We start from the raw sequence: 19107 nt of genomic DNA on the forward strand, positions 1-19107 counted from the left end.
TCCTTCTCAAATTATTTCAAAAAATTGAAAAAGATGGAACGCTTCCTAACTCATTCTATGAGGCCAACATCACCCTGATACCAAAGCTAGACAAGGACAACACAAAGAAGAAAAATTACAGGCCAATATCACTGATGAACATAGATGGAAAAATCCTCAATAAAATATTGGCAAACCGAATACAGCAATACATTTATAGGATCATACATGATGATCAAGTGGGATTTATACCCGAGATGCAGGGATGGTTCAACATCTGCAAATCAATCAATGTGATAAACCACATTAACAACATGAGGAACAAAAATCACATGATCATCTCAATAGATGCAGAGAAAGCATTTGACAAGATCCAACATCCATTTATGACAAAAGAAAAAACTCTCAATAAAGTGGGTATAGGAGGAAAGTACCTCAACATAATAAAGGTCATATATGACAAACCCACAGCCAACATCATACTCAATGGTGAAAAACTGAAAGCCATCCCTATGAGAACAGGCACAAAACAAGGGTGTCGACTCTCACCACTCTTATTCAACATAGTACTGGAGGTTTTGGCCAGAGTAATTTGGCAAGAAAAAGAAATAAAAGGTATCCAAATTGGCAAGGAAGAAATGAAACTCTCACTGTTTTCAGATGACATGATCCTATATATAGAAAACCCTAAAGAATCCATCAGAAAACTATTAGAAATAATCACCAACTACAGTAAAGTTGCAGGAGACAAAATCAACTTACAAAAATCAGTTGCATTTCTATACTCTAATAATGAACTAACAGAAAGAGAAATCAAGAATAAAATCCCATTTACAATCACAACAAAAAGAATAAAATATCCAGGAATAAATTTAACAAAGGAGGTGAAAGATCTATACAATGAAAACTATAAGACATTATTGAAAGAAATCAATGATGACATAAAGAAATGGAAAGATATTCCATGCACATGGATTGGAATAATAAACATAGTTAAAATGTCCATATTACCTCAAGCAATCTACAGATTCAATGCAATCCTAATAAGAATCCCAATGACATTCTTCACAGAAATAGAACAAAGAATCCTAAAGTTTATATGGGGCGACAAAAGACCCTAAATAGCTAAAGCAATCCTGAGAAAAAAGAACAAAGCTGGAAGCCTCACAATCCCTGACTTCAAAATATACTACAAAGCGATAGTAATCAAAACAGCTTGGTACTGGTACAAAAACAGACACACAGATCAATGGAACAGAATTGAAAGCCCAGAAATAAAACTTCACATCTACAGGCAGCTAATCTTCAACAAAGGAGCTAAGAACATACAATGGAGAAAGGAAAGTCTGTTCAATAAATGGTGCTGGGAAAACTGGATAGACACTTGCAAAAGAATGAAAGTAGACCATCTTCTTTCCCCATACACAAAAATTAACTCAAAATGGATCAAAAACCTGAAGGTGAGACCTGAAACAATAAAACTCCTGGAAGAAAATATAGGCAGTACACTATTTATCATCAGTCATAAAGGGATCTTTTTGAATTCCATGTCTCCTAGGACAAGGGAAACAAAAGAAAAAATAAACAAGTGGGATTTCATCAGATTAAAGAGCTTCTAGAAGGCAAATGAAACCAGGATCCAAAAGAATAGGCAACCCACCAGCTGTAAAAAACTATTTGCAAACCATATATCCAACAAGGGATTAATCTCCATAATAAAGAACTCACACAACTGAACAATAAAAACACAAACAAACCAATCAAAAAATGGGCAGGGGAAATGAAGAGACACTTCTCCAAAGAAGATATACAGATGGCCAATAGGCACATGAAAAGATGTTCAACATCGCTAATCATCAGGGAAATGCAAATCAAAACTACACTAAGATATCATTTTACACCCATTAGAATGACTATAATCACCAAGACAAAAAACAACAAACGCTGGAGAGGCTGTGGAGAAACGGGAACTCTCATTCACTGCTGGTGGGAATGCAAACTGGCACAGCCTCTATGGAAAACAGTATGGAGATTCCTCAAAAAATTAAAAATAGAAATACCTTATGATCCAGCTATCCCACTACTGGGTATCTACCCAACAAACCTGAAGTCAACAATCCAAAGAAGCTTATGCACCCCTATGTTCATTGCAGCATTATTCACTATAGCTAAGACGTGGAAACAACCCAAGTGTCCCTTGACTGATGAATAGATAAAGAAGATGTGGTGTATATATATACACAATGGAATACTACTCAGCCATAAAAAAGACAAAATCGGCCCATTTGCAACAACATGGATGGACCTGGAGGGTATTATGTTAAGTGAAATAAACCAGAAAGAGAAAGACAAACATCACATGATTTCACTCATAAGTGGAAGATAAACTAACACATGGACAGAGAGAACTGTTTGGTGGTTACCAGGGGCAAGGGGTTGGGGTGTGGGCAAAAGGGGTGAAGGGATGCATTTATATGGTGACCGACAAACAATAAAGTACAAAAAAAACTCACAATAAAGAAATAAATAAAATAAAATGAAATACTATAAAATGTTTGATTAACTCGAATAATGGCAGAAAAGGAAGAACAAAAGACAGCAATTAGTTGGGCCCAACTGAAAAATGGTTGACAAAAAAAGAAGTACCAAAATGGTAAGCAAAAATCCAAACATTAATAATTGAGAAGGACACATAATCACTACAGTGGTCTTCCTATCAAAAATGCATAACCTGACTCTAATCATGTGAAAACACCAGACAAAACAAAATTTAGAGATGTTACCTGAAGTAACTGGCCTATAATCTTCAAAATTGTGAAGGTCATGGAATACAAAGACAGAGGAATTATTCCAAATTAAAGGAGAATAAGAAGAAATGAAAACCATGCACAATCCTGACTTAAACATAAACCAAAGGGAAAAATTTTTATAAAGAATATTATAGGGGGCCGGCCCCGTGGCTTAGCGGTTAAGTGCACACGCTCCGCTACTGGCGGCCTGGGTTCAGATCCCAGGCGCGCACCGACGCACAGCTTCTCTGGCCATGCTGAGGCCGCGTCCCACATACAGCAACTAGAAGGATGTGCAACTATGACATACAACTATCTACTGGGGCTTTGGGGGAAAAAAAAAAAAAAGGAGGAGGATTGGCAATAGATGTTAGCTCAGAGCAGGTATTCCTCAGCAAAAAGAGGAGGATTAGCATGGATGTTAGCTTAGGGTTGATCTTCCTCACAAAAAAAAAAAAAAAGAATATTATTGGGACAATTGACAAAATTTGAATATACACCATGAACTAGATAATAGTATTATATCGATGTTAAATTTCCTGATTTATGTAAACTAAAGTAGGTTGTTTATGAAAAAGTCCTTATTCTTAGGAAATACTTATTGAGTTATTCAGAGGAAAAATAATACCAGTTGAGATTTAACAGTGGGAAAGATTATTTGGACTAATCCTCACACTGAAAAAAATAACTAAAAGTACTAGAAAATTTAAAAATATTGTAAAAGATCCAAAAAGCTAACAAGATAGTATGAAATTAACAGGCCAAAGTTAAAAGGAAAACAGAACCCAGAAAATAAGTAAACAACTGAAGCCACTTTTTCCTTGCGGTCATTTGACAATTCCAGCAAACTGGAACTTTTATTTTGATGGCCTCATGGAGTGAAAGGGAGAGAAATTTAAACTCACAGCCCACACAGGAGGTAGAGACCCGCTAGTGGCTATATCTTCAGTGTAGTGGTGAACCAGAAGTAAACCAGCCCTCTCATAGAATTGAAGCCCAAATTCCCATTTCCTGAAGAGTACAATAAACCTCAAGTGTTGAACTTTATTCAAAGTGGTTCCAAAGTGGTAATACCTAAAAGCACACAATATAACCAAATGCATATCTTCTCTGGTTGAAGACTTCTTCATTTCAGGCCCCAATTTATTCCTAAAAATAATTTTTCAAGGATAATGAGCAGCACATAGTAAAAGATACACGAGCATACAAGGAAAGAAACAACAATGAGTAACATTAGAAATGACACAGAGAAACAGATCCACAGAGACTTCAGATTGGAATTTCAAATATATAAAACTATGTACAAAGACAAAAAAAGAAGAAGAAATGATCTGGAATGTAGCACACAGACAAAAAGATAAATGAGAGATTAAGAGACATAGAAGATAGTAAGAAGGTCAAGACAAGTTTAACTGGAATTTGAGAAAAAGAAGAGACCAAAAAATGGGCCAAAGGAAATACCCAAGAAGATAATGACTGGGAGTTTTCCAGAACAAATGAAAGGCAAAAATTCACAGCCTGAATATGCCCAATGAATCCCAAGCAAGATAAACATAAATTTACATCCATACAAAGCACAGTGAAACTGCAGTCACCTCAAACAAAAAGAAAATCTAAAACATCAACCAGAGAGGAAAGAGAGATTCCCTTGAAAGGAACAACAGCTGACTTCTCAACAGCGATAATGGAATGGTATCATCACTGTGCTGAAATGACTACCAGTGCAGAAATCTCTATCAGACAAAAAATATTCTTCAAGAATTTAGGTCAAACACAGCATTTTCAGCCAAGTGAAAAAAAACTAAGAGTTCACCACCAGCAGACCCTCACTAAAAGGAAAAAAAAAAAAAAGATAAACTTCAAACAAAAGGAAAATGATTCCAGATGGAAGGCCATAAGAAGGAATGAAGAGCAAAAAGAAAATTGGCTCAATCTACATTATATGAATAAAATAATAATAATGTCTTAAGAGATTAAAATATATCACATATTTACATTGAAACTTAAACACATCTAAACCCCTGGACACTATATATAAAACACAAGAATCAGAAAGGGAGAGACAAGAAGTTAGACCAGCTAGGAAACTCAGGACCCAAGAAATGACAGTGTAAAGTTCCCTGTTTTTTTTTTAACCTCATATATTCCAGATGTGGAGCTGAAGAATCCAGTAACCTGGAAATGTCAATGGGCAAAGACAAAAACAGCCAACAAGGGCCTCCTATCTCTAAACAAAGAACCAGTTAAGAGGTTATTTGGCAATACAGAAAACTTTTAGACAATAACCACTCTATTATAGCTAAACGCAGAACCAACTACAGTCCCACCCTCACCCATGCAAGCAAAGGCCAAATGACAAGCCTACACTTCCACCCTAATGAGGCTGCCATTTAGGTGCCCAACATCCCTGCTGGGGTTGCATCAGAGAAGGCCACGTAGGGAGCCAGGAATTTCATCCCACCAGTTAGTAACAAGGCTCTTGCCAAACAGTGTCAGCGCAGGCCACATGGGAAGCCAGAAATTCCACATCCACTCAACAATAGTGGGGAGTAGCTTCCCACCCCCACTGAAGCAGTATTAGAGGAAGTCTAGTGGGAATCAGGACTTTCACCATCACCCAGCAGTAATGAGGCAACTTCCACTGGAACTTCCACCCCTGCAAAGCAGTAATGAAGAGCTCTCCAACTTGGGTGTCAACAGAGGCCAATGATGACCCTGGACATCTACTTCTACCTGATAGTGACAAGGTAATGTCCCCTCTCGTTGCTGGACCAGTGTCACAAAAAGCCAAAATAAAAGGCTTAAATGAGATTCAGTCTAGAATATAATACAAAATTTCCAAGTTTCAACTGAAAAATCACTCTTCATACCAAGAATCAGGAAGATCCCAAACTAAATGAAAAAAGAAAATCAATCGATGCCAAAATTGAGAAGACAGAGATGTTAGAATTATCTGAAAAAGATTTTAGCAGCCATGATAAATGTTTTCATGAGGAATTACAAACATCCTTGAAAAAAGTAAATAGCCTCAGTAGATAAAAAGTTTCAGCAAAGAAATAAAACACAAAGAAATACAAAATGGAAATTTTAGAACTGAAGAATATAATAACCACAGTAAAAATCTCAGTGGATTGGACTCATTAGCAGAATGGAGAGGAGAGGAAAGAACAAGTGAACCAGAAGATAGAACAATAGAAATTATCCAATCAGAACAACAGAAAAGAAAGAAACTAAACAAAAATACAAACGCAAAGAGCAGAGCCTGAAGGATCCAAGAAACTATAACAAAAGATCTAACATTCATGTCATTGAAGTCCCAAAAGAGAAGAAGAAGGAAAGCAGGACTGAAAAAGTACTCAAAGAAATAATAAGTGAAAACTTCCCAAATTTGGGAAGAGACAAACTAGATATTCAAGAAGCTGAGAAAACACCAAACAGTAAAAGTCTACATCAAGAACCATCATAATTAAACTTCCAAAAACTAAAGACAAAAGGAAAACCTTAGAAACAGCCAAAGAAAAATAAAACCTTATATATAGGGAGAAAACAATTAGAACTACAGTAGATTTATCATCAGAAGTAATAGAAGCCAGAAGTGTCACAAGTTTTCAGGTACTGAAAGAAAAGAAACGTCAAACAAGAATCCCATACTCAGCAAAATATCCTTCAGGAATTAAGGAGAAACCAAGATAGTCTCATGTGAAGGAAAACTAAGAGAATTTGTCACCAGTGGATTTATTCTAAAAGAATAGCTGAAGGAAGTATTCTTTTTTTTTTTTTTTTTTGTGAGTAAGATCAGCCCTGAGCTAACATCCACGCTAATCCTCCTCTTTGTGCTGAGGAAGACCGGCTCTGAGCTAACATCTATTGCCAATCCTCCTCCTTTTTTTTCCCCCAAAGCCCCCAGTAGATAGTTGTATGTCGTAGCTGCACATCCTTCTAGTTGCTGTATGTGGGACGCGGCCTCAGCATGGCCAGAGAAGCGGTGCATCGGTGCGCGCCCGGGATCTGAACCCAGGCCGCCAGTAGCAGAGCGCGCGCACTCAACCACTAAGCCACAGGGCCGGCCTGAAGGAAGTATTCTAAACAGAAAGGGAATAATGAAAAAAGGAACCTGGGAACTTCACTGTGGTAGGCAGAAAAAATGTTCACATCCTAATCTTCAAAATAAACAAATGTTACATTACATGGAATAGGAAAAGTAAGGTTGCAGATAGGATTAATGTTGCTAACCACCTGACTTTAAGATAGGGAGATTATCCTGGATTATCTGGATGGGCCCAAGGTAATCACAAGGGCTTTTACAAGAAGAAAAGGGAGACAGAAGAGAAGGTGAGAGCGATGTAATGTGAAAGGGACCAGATCCTCTGTGCTGGCTTTGAAATTAGAGAAATGGGACCATGAGCCAAGGAATGTGGGCAACCCACTGAAACTGTAAAAGGCAAAGAAATGCCTCCAGAAAGGACCACAGGCCCCTCAATACTTTGATCTAAACCCACTGAGGCACGTGTCAGACTTTTGACCTACGGAAGTGTAAAATAATAATTTTACGTTCTTTTAAGCCATTCAGTTTGTGGTAATTTGTTAAAGCAGCAATAAACAACAAATACAAGCAAGTAGACAGAAAATCAGCGAAGATACCATACGCCAAACCATACACCAAAAGGATCTAATCAACATTTATACAACACCCCACCCAATCCAATAGTTTACACATTCTTTTCAAGTACCCATGGAAAATACAAGATATGGCCCATATCATGGGTGATAAAACATACTTCAACTATAAAAGAATTAAAATCATATAGATTTTGTTCACCAAACACAATGGAATCAACCTAGAAATCAACAATAGAAAGATAGGAAAATATCCAAATACATGGAAATTAAAGAACATATTTCAAAATAATCCATGGTTGAAGAATTATCAAGGGAAATAAAAAATACATCAAACTGAATGACAAAAGAAAACACAATGTATCAAAGTTTGTGGGACACAGCTAAAGCAGGGCTGAAAGGAAAATTTATAGCAATAAATGCACACTGTAGAAAATAGGAAAAGGCTCAAATCAATTATCTAAGTTCCCATCCTCAAGAAGCTAGAAACTGAAAAGCAAAATAAACCCAAAGTAAGCAGAAGGAAGTAAATGATGAAGATAAAAGTAGAAATCAATAAAACTGAAAACAGAAAAATAGAGAAAAGCAATAAAACAAAGAACTGGTTCCTTCAAAAGATTAATTAAAACTGACAAACCTCTAGCAAGACTGACAAAGAAAAAAAGAAAAGATACAAATTACCAAAATCTAAATGAAAAGGGGATATCACTACAGATCCTGAAGACATCAAAAAGATAATAAGAGAATACTACAAACAACTCTATATACATAAATTTGACAACTTAAACAAAAAGAACCAATTCCTTAAAAAACACAAACTACCAGAACTTGCTTATTATGAAATGGATAATTTAAATATCTTTGTAATTATTAAGGATATTGAATTTATAATCTAAAAACTCCCCCAAAAGAAATTTCCATGCCTTGATGGTTTCACTGGAGAATTCTACCAAATGTTTAAAGAAAAATTAACACCAATTCTACACAATCTCTTCCAGAAAACACATGTGGAGGAAACACATCCCAATTATTTTAAGAAACTAATGTTATCCTGATACCAAAACCAGATGAAGACAGTATAAAAAAAAGAAAGAAAAAAAAAAACAGACCAATATCTCTCATGAATACAGATTTAAAAAATCCCGAACAAAATATTATCAAACAGAATTCAGTAACACGTAAAAAGAATTATACACCATGATCATGGGGTTTATTCCATGGATGCAAGGCTGGCTCAATATTTGAAAATTAATCAATGTAATCCATCATATTAACAGGCTAAAGAAGAAAAACATATCAATTCATACATAAAAAGCATTTACCAAAATTCAACAATCATTCATGATAAAACTCAGAAAAACAGAAACAGAGGAGAATTTCCTCAACTTAAAAGATAAAAAAAACTACAGATAACATTGTCCTTAATGATGAAAGACTTAATGATTCCCCCTGAGATTGGGAACAAGAAAAAGATGTCTGCTCTCATCACTCTTATTTAACATGATGCTGGAAGTTCATAAGCGAAGAAAAGGAAATAAGAGGCACGAAGATCAGAAAGGAAGAAATAAAATTGTCCCTATTTGCAGACAACATGATGCTCCAAGTAGAAAATTTGAAGGAAACTACAAAAACACTCTTAGAACTAATTATTGAGTTCAGCAAAGTCATAGAAAACCATATCAATGTAAAAAAATCAGTTGTACTATATACCAGCAATGAACACTTAAACACCAAAACTGAAAATACTGTATCATTTCCAATGGCTCAAAAAAAGAGAGAAATATTTAGATATAAATCTAACAAAATATGCATAGGCCATGTAGGCTGAACACTACACAATGCTAATGAAAATTTCAAAGATCTTTTTAAAAATGGAGAGACATACTGTGTTCATAAACTGGAAGACTCAGCATAATAAAGACGTGAATTCTCCCTAAATTGATAGACAGGTTTAACAGAATTGCTATCAAAAGCCCAGCAATGAGGAGTGACATCAGCAAGATGATGAAATAGCACATAACTCCAGGCTCTCGTTCCCCCACAGAAACATTAAAAAAAAAAAATAGAGACTGGCTAAAATAACTTTATAGGAGCTCTGCAAAACAGTCAAAGATCTATAGCAAACAACTGAACACTCAATCAAGAAAAAGTCACATTAAAAATGGTAGAAAACTTCATGGCATTTTTACTCGTCCTTGCCCCATCCCCTTTTCCACATGGTACAGTCAGGAGGAAGCAGCAGCCCAATTGCCAATATACTCCCTCCAACTGGAAGGAATAGAGCAGATCTCATTTGCAATGTTCGAACCTGTCTGGGGGCTGCCTGAAGGGCTGCTCTGTTTCAATCAACTCCAGAGCTCAGGTAAGGAAAAGCAGAATAGCTCAGATCTCAGGCTGGGAAAAAAAACATGGAAAGCAATGAGCACTGCTTGTGAAACCTGCAGAAGGATTACAGACTAACAGATGTCTGAGCAAGAGATTAGGCATAGAGAAATACAATGGAACATCTAAAGCTAGGAGAAGCAGCTGGGGTGAGATATTCTGAGAAATTAAGTCTCTTAAAAGCAACTGTGTATATGGGGAAATAGAAAAATAATGCACACAAGCCCAAGCAAGACGAATGCCAAGAAGAGACCAGAGAAGACCTAAGTCTTCACCCCAGGCTGATCTGAAGGCTCAGAAAACACCCTGTTAATTAGCAAAAGTCTTTTTCAGCATGGAGCTAGTTTCTCACCATGGGAGAAGTAGTTGTTTTTCCAAATGCCTTCTTTTCAAAAAAAAAAAAAATCACAAGACATCCAAAAAAACAAAAACAGGAAAACATAGCCCACTCAAAGGAAGAAAATAAAGTGGCAGAAACTGTCCCTAAAGAAACAAAAGCACTGGATGTACTAGACAAAGATTTTAAAACAAAGGTCTTAAATATGCTCAAAGAGCTAAAGGAAAATACAAACAAGTAAAAGTAATCAGGAAAATAACATATGAACAAAATGAGAATATCAACAAAGGGAGAGAAATCGTAAAAAGAAACCAAACAAATCTTGGAGCAGAAAAATATAATAACTAAATCAAAAAATTGACTATAGAGGTTCAACAACAGACTCAAACAGGCAAAAGAATCAGCAAATTGAAAGACAAGTCATTCAAGATTATTGAGTGTGAGGAATAAAAAGAAAAAGAATGAAGAAAACTGAAGAGCTTAAGGGACTTATGGGACACTATCAAGCAGAGCATATGCATATTATTGGAGTCCTAGAGGAAGAGAGAAAGGGACAGAGAGATTGGAGAGAGATTTGGAGAAATAATGGCCAAAAACTTCCCAAATTTGAAGACACGAATCTATAAATACAAGCTCATTGAACTCTAAGTAGGATAAACTGAAAGAGACCCAAACCAAGACACATTATAATCAAACTGTAAAAAGACAAAGACAAAGAGAGACTCTCGAAAGCAGCAAGAAAAAAGCAATCCTCACATACAAGGAATTCTCAATAAGATTATTGGTCAACTTCCCAGCAGAAACTTTGCAGGCGAAGACAGTGGGGTCATATATATAGTGTTGAAAGAAAACATGTCAACCAACAATTCTTTCTCTCTTAAAAGCATGCCTCAAAAATGACAGCTAAGGAGGCTGGCCCGGTGGCATAGCGGTTAAGTGCGCACGCTCTGCTTCTGTGGCCCGAGGGTTTGCGGGTTAGGATCCTGGGTGCACACTGATGCACATCTTGTCAAACCACGCTGTGGCAGCATCCCATATAAAGTAGAGGAAGATGGGCATGGATGTTAGCCCAGGGCCAATGTTCCTCAGCAAAAAGAGAAGGATTGACATCAGATGTTAGCTCAGGGCTCATCTTCCTCACACACACACAAAAAAAGACAGCTAAATTAACACATTCCCAGATAAACAAAAGCTAAGGGAGTTCATTATAACTAGACCTGCCCTTTAAGAAATACTAAAGGGTGTCCTTCAAGTTGAAATGAAAGGATAGACAGTAAAATAAAGCCATATGAAAATATAAAGATCTCTAATAAAGACATAGACAAATATATAAACCAACATTATTATAATTTTGTTTTGTAACTCCACTTTTGCATAGGATTTAGAAGACAAATGTATAAAAAATAATTTAAGTCTATGTTAATGGGTATACAATATATAGAGGTAGTTTGTGATATCAATAAAATAAAATGGGCAAGGGAAGGAGCAAAGCTGAAAAGGACAAGAGTTCTTCTACCCCAAAATTAAGTTGGTATTAATTTTAAATATATTGTTATAACTTTAGGATGGTGCAAATGTAAAATGGTGCAGCCACTGGCAAACAACACAGTGGTTCCTCAAAACATTAAAAAATAGAATTACCATATGATTCAGCAATCTGGATCCAACCATTTCTAGGTATATACCCAAAAGAATTGAAAGCAGAGACTCAAATACATATTGGTACACCCACGTTCATAGTAGCATTATTCACAACAGCCAACAGGTAGAAACAATCCAAATATCCATCAAAGGGTAAATGGATAAACAAAATGTGGTAAATAAATACGATGGAATACTATGCAGCCTTAAAAAGGAATGGAATCTGATACATGCTACAAAATGGATGAACCTTGAAAACAGATGCTAAGTGAAATGCACCAGACACAAAAGGACAAATATTGTATGAGTCTACTTATACGAGGGACTAGAAGTATTAAAATTCATAGAAACAGAAAGTAGAATGATGGGTTCCAGGGGCTAGTGGAGAAGGGTAATGGGGAGTTATTGTTTAATAGGTCCAGAGTTTCAGTTTGGGAAGATGAAAAAGTTCTGGAAATAGATGATGGTGATAACTGCAGAACAATGTGAATGTACTGAATGCCACTTAAATGAGACACTTAAAAATTATTAAAATGATAAATTTTATGTTGCATATATTTTACCACAATTAAAAATAAAACCTAGCAAGATATTTTGTAGACAGAGACAAGATTATTCTGAAATTTATATGAAAAAGTAAAGACTAGTATAGCTAAAACAATTTTGAAAAAGACAAAGTGGAAGGAATCAGTTTACCCAAATTCATATTATATAGGTACAGTAATCAAGACTGTGAGATATTATTGGAGAGAGAGACAAATACATCAATGGAACAGAACAGAGAACCCAGAAACAGATCTACAAATTCGCCCAATTGATTTTTTACAAAAGTGCCAATTCAACGAAGGCAAGAAAACATTTTCAACAAATGGTAGTGGAACAACTGGATATTCAGAGGCAAAAAATTAAACTCGACTTAAGGTTCACACTTTACACAAAAATTAACTCAAAAATCCATCACTGTCAAATGTAAAATAATAGATCATAACACTTTTAGAAATAACATAAGAGAAAATCTTCAAGATCTAGGCATAGACAAAGGATTATTAGACTCTGTGTAATAGACACCAAAAACATCATCCGTAAGAGGCAAACTTATAATTGGACTTCATTGAAATTAAAAACTTTTGTTGTTTTTAGATCTGTTAAGAAGATGAAAAGGCAAGCTACAGAAATATATTTGCAAACCACATATTCAACAAAGAACTAGTATCTAGACTATATAAAGAACTTCCAAAACTCAATACAAAAAAAAGAAAAATCCAATTAGAATATGAATGAAAGACATGAAGAAATATTTCACCACAGGTACACAGATGGCAAATAAGCACATGAAAAGATGTTCAACATCATTGGCCACTAGGGAAATGTAAATTAAAACCACGATGAGATATTACTATATACCTATCAAACACAATGGCTAAAATAAAAAATAGTGACACCACCAAATGCTGGTGAGGATGTGAAGCAACTGGATTACTCACATATTGATGGTGGAAATATAAAATGGTATAGCCACTCTGGAAAAGTCTAGAAGTTTCTTTAAAAACTAAACATGCAACTACCATGAGACTTAGCAGTTGCACTCCTGGGCATTTATCCCAGAGAAATAGACTATGTTCACACACACAGATGTCTATAGCAGCTTTACTCCTAATAGTCAAAAGAGCAGAAATAATCCAGATGTCCATCAACAAGTGAATGGTTTAACAAACTGTTAGTCATCCATACCATGGACTACTACACAGCAACAAAAAAGGAACTAACTTGATATATGGTAACGACCTGGGTGAATCTCCAGAGAATTATGTTGAATAAAAAAAGCAATCCCAAAAGGTTACAGTACTGTATGATTCCATTTATATAACACTGTTATAATGACAAAATTATAGAAACGGAGATTAGTGGTTGCCAGAAGATGGGATGGAAATGAGTATGGCTGTAAAAGGGCAACATGAGGGATTCTTGTGGTGATGGAAATGTTCTATCTTGACTGTCTCAGTGTTAATATTCTGGTTACGATATTGTTTTACAAGATGTTATCATTGGGAAAAACTGGGTAAAGAATACACAGGATCTCTGTATTATTTCTCACGACTACACATGAATCTACAATTTTCTCAAAAGCATTTATATAGACATATTTACATACACACACATAATATTAAAATACACAACAACAATAGTATATAAACTAGAAAAGTATAAGATCCCTGGATTGTCCAGAAAGAGTACAAGGGATTAACTTCAGATTTTGATAAGTATGTATACTGTAAATTCTAGAGAACCCTCCCAAAAAATAGAAAAGAGTTTTAGTTTCAAACTAGGAAACAAGGAATAAAGAAAATCATTTTTAAAGAAAATACCAAGCAAGACAAAAGAGAGAGAAAAGAATGCAAATCCAGCGGGACCAAAGTAAGATGGTAGAAATAAATTGAAACATATCAGTAATTATATTGAGTGCAAATGAAATAAGTGCTCCAGTTAAAAGATAAAAATTGTCAGACTGGATTTAAAAAATAATTAAAAGAGGTACATTTTACACATGATTTACAAAAGTTAAAGGGAAAAGGATAAAATAGATATGCCATGGAAACATTAACCAAAAGAAAGCTTATGGAGCTATATTAATATCAGGCAAAAAGTATTACCATGTCTATAAACAAGGTCACTTCTAAATAAACAGTTTAATTCACTGAGAAGACATGACAAGTGTGCGCCTATATACAACCTAAGAACACAGCCCCAAAATACATAAAGCAAAATTAATAGAATCATAAGGAGAAATACACAAACCTATAATCACAGTGAATTTTAACTTACTTCTTCAGTAATTCATTGAATAAGCAGTATGGATACAGAAAATTTGAATATGATTACATGAGTTGATCACATAGATATATACAGAAGTCTGTACCCACCCAATAACTGTACACACCATACTCCTTTTAAGCATAGATGGAATATTTACAAAAAATTAACTATATTCTGAACCACCAAGCAAGATTCAACAAATTTCAAAATACTGAAACCATACAAAGTGTGCCTTATGACCACAATTAAGCTAAAAATCAATAAAAAAATATTCTTAAAACTATTACCACCCAGCAATTCTACTCCTAGGTATATATCCAGGAGAAATGAAAATGTATGGACATACAAAAATTTGTGCAATAATTTTCCTAGCAGCCTTGTTCATAATAGCTAAAAAGTAGGAAAAAACCCAAATGTCCATCAACTGATGAATAGATAAACAAAATGTGATATACACATCCAACTGAATATTATTCAGCCATAAAAAGAAATGGAGTACTGAAACATGCTACCCCACGGATGAACCTTGCAAAGATGAAGTAAAAGACACATATCATACAATTCCATTTATGTTAAGTGCCCAGAATAAGCAAACCCATTCAGACAGAAAGTAGATTAGTGTTTCCCAGGTGTTGAGGGAGGAAAAATGAAGAATGACTACTAATGAATGTGGTTTCTTTCCAGGGTGATAAAAATGTTCTGGGATTAGGTAGTGGTGATGGTTGCACAGTTATGTGAACACACTAAAAACCACTGAAGGATACACTTTAAAGGGTGAATTTTATGTATATAAATTATATCTCAATAAAAATTTTTAAATAAAAACAATCCCCAAAGGTTTGGAAATTTCAGAAACATAATTCTAAATAATCCGTGGTTCAAAATATAAATTTAAAAATATTTTTAAAAAATTTGAGCCAGAAAACAAAAATCCAACACATGAAAATTTGCGGCATGAAGTGGTACTTAGAGGGAAATTTATGATTTTAAATGCTTATATGCAACACATATAATTGACACAAGAGTAGCATCCTGAATGTACGTATTTAAAGGAAACACAGAGGATAGAGGAAACATGTGAAACTGTACCAGTGATGCAATCAGCAAACCCAGACTAAAAAAAATTATAGAGTAAACCAGCTGGATTCTTCCACCAATAAATTGCAAGGGGAAAAAAAGTCAGAGAGAGGAAGGGAGGATGAAGGGGGACTTTATAGACCAAAAGCAACTTACAAGACACCAAATTGGTAGTGTGTACTTTATTTGGACCTTGATTCAAAACATACTGTATAAAAAATAAGAATTGGGTACCTGAACACTGAATGGATATCAGTTTAGAGCACTGGGAAAAGGATAATCTTTTCAATAAGCCGTGCTAAATTGTATAGTCATATAGGAAAAAAATGAAACTTGACCTCACATTATACACAAAAACCATTTTCACATGGATTGTAAATCTAAATGTGAAAGCTAAAACTATAAAGCTTTTAGAAGATAATATACAAGAAAATCTTCATGATCTTGAAGGAGGGAATGAGTCCTTAAATAGGAAGCAAAAAAAGCTAGCTAAAAGAAAGGTCATAATTGGACTACATTAAAATTACATGAAACACATGTAATTGACAAAGAACTAGTATGCTGAACATATGAAGAACTGAAATCATTAAGAAAAAGAAAAAACAATAGAAAAATGAGCAAAAGACTGGAACAGGCACATCATAAGATACTCAACCTCATTTAAAGTTAGGGACAAGCAAATTAACACCGAACTGAGATATTACACACCAACAATCTGGCAAAACTTAGACTGAATACATCAAATGTAGGTGAAAATTTGGAATACTAGAAACACATATTCTGTTGATATGAAAATTCTTATACTTTAGTAGATCATTCCAAACTGTTTTTCCAGTAATTGCATACCCTTTCCTACGGCAGTATAACTGGTACAATCACTTTAGAAAACAACTTGTCATTATTCTACTAAAGTTGAAGATATGCATATCCAAAAAGTTAGCAATTCCACTCCTAGGTGTATACCCTAGGGCCTAGAGAAATTCATGGACATGGTACAAGAATGTTCTTAGCAGGATTGTTAATAATAGCATCAAGCTATAAACAACCCAAATATCCATTAGCAGTAGAATGAGTAAATAATTAGTGGTATGTTCACAAATGACATCCTATATAGTAATTAAAATCAATGAATTCAATACATATAATAGCACGACTATAAAAAAGCAACACAAAAAATATATACAGCATAATTTCATTTACATAAAGTTCAAAAACAGGCAAAACTAAACTATACCCCTTAAAGATGCATAAATAGTTGTGAAAACTTAAGAAAACCAAGGAGAGGATTATTACTAAAGTAAATTTTGTGATTACTTCTGGGAGAAGGGAGTGGGTTTTAATGGGAAAAGAGTACATGGAGCCTGGAAATGATCTTTCATTAACTGAGTTGTGGTTAGACAGATGTTAACTTTATAATTGCTTGTTTAAACTGTACATATTTTATGTATTTATATTTATCTCAGCAAACACACGTAGTACACACACCACACTACACACACACACACACACACACACACACAGAGCATGGGTTGACCTTTCCTCCATAATTTTAGCTGTTATCTTCGGGTAATAAGTTCTTCTCCAGGCTCATTTCATCACTTTGCAAATTTTCACTGATAAGCAGATATTACTTTGAATACTGAGCGTAAATACCCTCTCCCAATAGCATAAAGAACACTGCAGAAAAATTATGGCAGCTTATGTTTACTGAATACCTTTTTGTGCAACACAGTATTCTACACTTTTGGTATTCATTAACACACTTAAGATTAAAAACAACTCTAAAAGGTAGTTATCATCAGCCTCTTTACAGAGGCAATTGCCAATGTCCACGTACTTATAAATGTCAGAGCTAACCGGTCCAAACCTGAATTGAACTTTTTCCACCATTCTATACAAACTCCAATAGCTGATAAAGTTTACTCTCTATCTATTCACCTTCCCCTCACAATATTCTATGGTATTTTCCTTATCTGATATTTAATTCATTCATTCATTTATTCAACAAATATTTATTTAGCACCTACTATATTTTAGGTACTGTTCTATATAGAGGATATACAAGGGTGAAAAGAAATGACAACGTCTAAGCTTACATTTTGGTGGGGGAGACAGACAATAAGTAATTTCAGACAGTGATCAGCTCTCTGAAGAAAACAGAATAATGTGATAGTGATGGGGGTTAGCAGAAATATTTGGGCAGAGAGTTGAATGCTAAATCAGCCATGCAAACTAATGGAAGGGGTTCTGGGCAGAAGTAGCTGTAAACATCAAAGCCTTGAAAAGGGAATGAGCCTTGACATATTCAATGAACAGCAAGAAGGCTGCCCTGCCTGCAGTACAGTGAGTCAATAATGCAGTGCCAGGTCAGTCAGAGCAAAGAATTTAGATTCCATTCTTAATGCAAGAGGCAGCCATTAGAGGTTTTTAAGTAAGAAAGTGTCAACAGTATAATTTACCTTTTAAAACAATAACTTAAGGATCTATGTAAAAGAAAGACTGTTTGAGGGAGACAGGGTTGAGAAACAGCAAGAGTAGAAGTGAGAAGACATTTGTTTTTATTAAGAAATCCAGGAAGGAGATGAAGGAGCTTGAACTAGAGTGGTACCAATAAAAATGGAGAGAAGCTGAATGGAATTCAGCTTCCAGATATATTTTGAGGGTAGATCAATAAACTGAGTGTCTATTTCTTCATTAACCAACTATTTATTGCATGCTGTAATGTATCTGGCACTGCTGTAGGTGCTGGGGATACAGAACTGAACAGGACAGATAGGGTCCTTGACCTCAAGGAGCTTACATATTACATATTCCAATGGGGAAAAGAGACACTTAATAGATAAATAAATATATCCTATAACGTCAGATAATAAGTGTTACAATGAAAAATAAAGGAAATAGAGTGAGATAAAGGTAGGGTAATATTTTAGATAAATCAGGGAAACACCTTGCATAGGAGGTGACACTTAAGGGAAGACTTAAAGTGAAGCACAAGCCACACAAATATTTGGGAGTAAAGTACTCCAGGTAGAGGGAACAGCAAATGAAAAGACCTTGAGGTGAGAATGTGCTTATGTAGTGAGGAGACCAGCAAGCCAAGGTGGCTAGAGCAGGATGAGTAACTGGTTAGTGGCAGATGAGGCCAAAGAGGTGGCTAGAGGGCAGATCCCATAAAGCCATGTAGGTCATAGAGAAAATTTTGCATTTTGTTTGAAGTGTGACGAAAAGCCATGAGAGCTGACAGTAGGGGAGGGATACCTGATTCACATTTTAGAAGGATCATTCTGACTGCTTTTCTGAACTGCTGAAAGATAAGTAATAGGAAAAGAGAGAAAACAGTGCCTTCGACTAGAGTGCTAACAGAGATATGAAGTAGGATATATTTTGGATATGTTTGCTGAATTAAATAGGATTTGCTGAATTGAATGTAAAATATGAAAATCATGTCAAGGATGATTTCTAGGGTTTTGG

The sequence above is a fragment of the Diceros bicornis genome, chromosome 7, assembly GCF_020826845.1.
Source record: "Diceros bicornis minor isolate mBicDic1 chromosome 7, mDicBic1.mat.cur, whole genome shotgun sequence".
In the NCBI taxonomy this organism is placed as follows: Eukaryota; Metazoa; Chordata; class Mammalia; order Perissodactyla; family Rhinocerotidae; genus Diceros; species Diceros bicornis.